Source organism: Chenopodium album, chromosome 12 (assembly GCF_948465745.1).
Source record: "Chenopodium album chromosome 12, dcCheAlbu1.1, whole genome shotgun sequence".
Classification (NCBI taxonomy): Eukaryota; Viridiplantae; Streptophyta; class Magnoliopsida; order Caryophyllales; family Amaranthaceae; genus Chenopodium; species Chenopodium album.
In genome coordinates this window covers 36,302,001-36,305,350 of record NC_137845.1, presented here as the reverse complement: position 1 = coordinate 36,305,350, position 3,350 = coordinate 36,302,001, and positions in this window count along the sequence as shown.

Below are 3,350 nucleotides of genomic sequence, written 5' to 3'. Positions count from 1 at the left end.
TATTCACTAATTCGCTTCCAATCGCAACATTCAAAAAGTAATATATCGTATTGGATTGTGTCGTCCCAAAGATCTTTAGTAATATAATAATGAGGGGGAGTAATGGCGTGTTGCACTCCTTTTTCCTTATCCATGGTTTTTTCCCACGGGGTTTTTCCTGGAAAGGTTTTTAATGAGGCAGCATATATACGCATTAAATCTATTTTAGATAATGCCCATCCAAGTGGGAGTGTTTTAAAATATGTTTATTGTGGATGGTCATTATAGCTTGTAAGTCTCACTTTTATGACTATCTTAAGTATCTTTGTAACATCCTTTGTAACCCCCATATGTCATTAGTTCACATTATAACCCCCTCATGAATGGACTCTTTATTGTCCATATAGGTTACATTGTTCACATCTTGTATATATATAGATGAAATAATGAAATGGATGGATATAGACAACACAATTACCATCTACATCTTTCTCTCTCTAATATTCTCCCTTTCCTCTTATTTTATAATAATTAAAAAGTTAATATTTTTTTTTAAGAAATTTTTTAAGCTTGTCACTTGTCAGTATGAATAATAAAGACCACTATGTTAAAAGTAAGGCCACTATGTTCAACATAACATCGTACTTCAGGTTCACGATAATATTAAAGGTTACACAAGTTTTAATAAAGAATACTATGTTAATAATAAAGTTACTATGAAAAATTAGGGGTCACTAATCACTATGTTCGATGTAAAACAAATTATTGGGTGCGGGCACCCACACCCAACAGTTTGTGATGTTGAGCACTCCTCCTTTTTCTTTCTCTCTCCTTCTTCTCTTCCCTTCTCTTTCTCTCTCCTCTGCTCCTCCTTTTTCCAGATCAAAATTAAAATCAAAATTAGAAATTCACATCAATTATGTTGCATAAAACAATCATAAATTAAGCAAAATTGATGATTTTCTCTGTTTGAAAGTGGAGGAGGATAGAATTTCTATTTTGCGATTCGCTAATTTGCGATCGAAATTTGTTGAACTGCGATTTGCGCGTGGGTTTGGTGAATTTGTGTGATTTGCGAGTGGTTGGCTGCCATGCGATGGTGTGAATTTGGTCGTGGTTGGCTACGGGCCTGCGGTGGTTTGAGTTTGGAGGTGGTGGCTGCGCGGCTGGGCTTCGGCAGGAAGAAGATAGAGTGTGGTGGTGTAGGGAATATTTCAAGCATTACGATAACCCCAAACTTGAACCCCACTGTGATCATACACTAAAGTACGGTGGCGTTCCAAAGGGAAAGACAAAGAGCAAAATGAGTCGCCAACAAGTTTTAGGAACTTGTAAACCCAAAAGATAATCCAAAAGGACCATCAACTACTCCATAAGGTCTTGAACCAAACAGGGTCCGGGGATGAGGGTACGAATCCAATCTACAAAAGAAAGGACCCGCCCTATAAAATAGGCCTCTACTTTGTTCTTCTCGTATTCATGTGCGCTTTTCGAATAATATACAAACATTATATTAAACCTACCATGTTTAATCTATGTTGGTTGAATATTAATGCACAAATAATACTATTATTGGCGATCACTTGTATTAAAATCACATTAGCCTAAACCAAATTATTAATTATCTTATTAAGCGTGATTTCAAGTACAAATTCCCTTTAACAATCATAAAAGGTGTGATCAAGCAATAACAATAAATATATCAAGCAACATAAGCATCATAAACAATAATGATAATGATGATAGCATGATAAGGCATAATAAAGCTTAATAATAGCAAGATCCTAGGCATGATACTAACAAGATTAATAACAAATCCTAGCATGTCACTAAACAATAAAGATCAAAGCTTTAAACCTAACATGGCACTAACATGATAACATGATATTAGAAAGAATTAAAGGCACCCTAAACATGATACTAGAAAGCATAAAATAACATCCTAACATGATACTAGAAAGCATTAAAAGCATCCTAACATGATACTAGGAATTATAAGGCAATAATAAACAAATCTAAACATGCTTTCTACATTGAAAGAGAGTAATAAGATTACATACTTTGAAGCCTCGTACCTCTTTCTAATAACAAAATACACAAGTTAGTAACTTCAATGAAAATAATGAAGAACAATTAAAGAATTAAAGAATTAAATTGAAATCAAATTAAAATAAAGTTTTGACTAGATTTGGACCAAACCCTCAGAAATTATCAACCTTTCACGTCTAGGGCTAAGGCAACTTCGAATTTGGCTAAGAGATTCAAGATCTTGTGAATGCGGAATATTGTATGAAAAAAAAGGTAGTTTAGAAATAGAGAGAGAAAAAAGAATAATTAAGAAATAATTGAATGTGAATTGATAATTGTGAATCCAAAGTCCTCCTTGAAAACAGAGATTCGGACCCTATTTATAATGAAAATAATCCGGAAAAACATAGAATTTGATAAGGAATAAAACTCCACGCTGTCGCCAGGAATTGACTCTGTCGCGACGCGACAATGTCTGTCGAGAGGCGACAGGGTCTGTCGCGAGGCGATAGGGTCTGTCGCGTGGCGACAGACTTGTCGTTTGGCGACAGCCTGTATTAGCGCGTTTTTCTTCACGCGGAATCCGATCTTTAATCAACTTGATCTACGGAATCCGTACAAAAGATAAAATATATTTTTAAGATAACAAAACGATATTTTATTCCAAATAAAAATCTATTAAAAGATAATTAATTATTAAATCTAATAATATTAGAATTAAAAAGAACCTTCTAGAAACTTCTAGAAAACTATAATTAATCCTAATAGTTTTAGGAGTAATAATTAACATTGGACCCTCCTCTAGATCATTGGGCCGCATTTAAAATAATTAACCAGGCCCAGTTTAGTATTTTGGCCATAACTTCCTCAATATTCATCGGAATCGGTCTTATAATATATCGTTAAAAAGATCTTTTCAAGCCCCATCCAACTACACTATTATTGCACCTTTATCATGGACCAAACGTAAACTGGTTCGGCTATTTTCAAATAAAATCATTTTCAAAAACAGAGAGAAAAGAATTTTATTAAAACTAAACCGCAAAACACGTCTTCTTCTTCTTTTCTATTTCGCTGCTCTGCTTCTCAAACTTTCGCAAAAACTTCAAATCACTCGTTCTCGCTCATTTCTCAACCAAATTCGCTCAAACTTGTTGCAAATCGAAGCTTTTCTCATCTATTTTCCCGATCCATGTAAGTTTTGCTCAAACTCTACTCGGTTTTTGACGAATCATGCATTGTTGTTCGCGAATTTTTGAAAAATTCGAAAATGTTCTTGCTTAATTTGCTTTGTTTGTTGAATTTTATGCCTTGAACTTGTTTAATTATGCTTGTACATTACC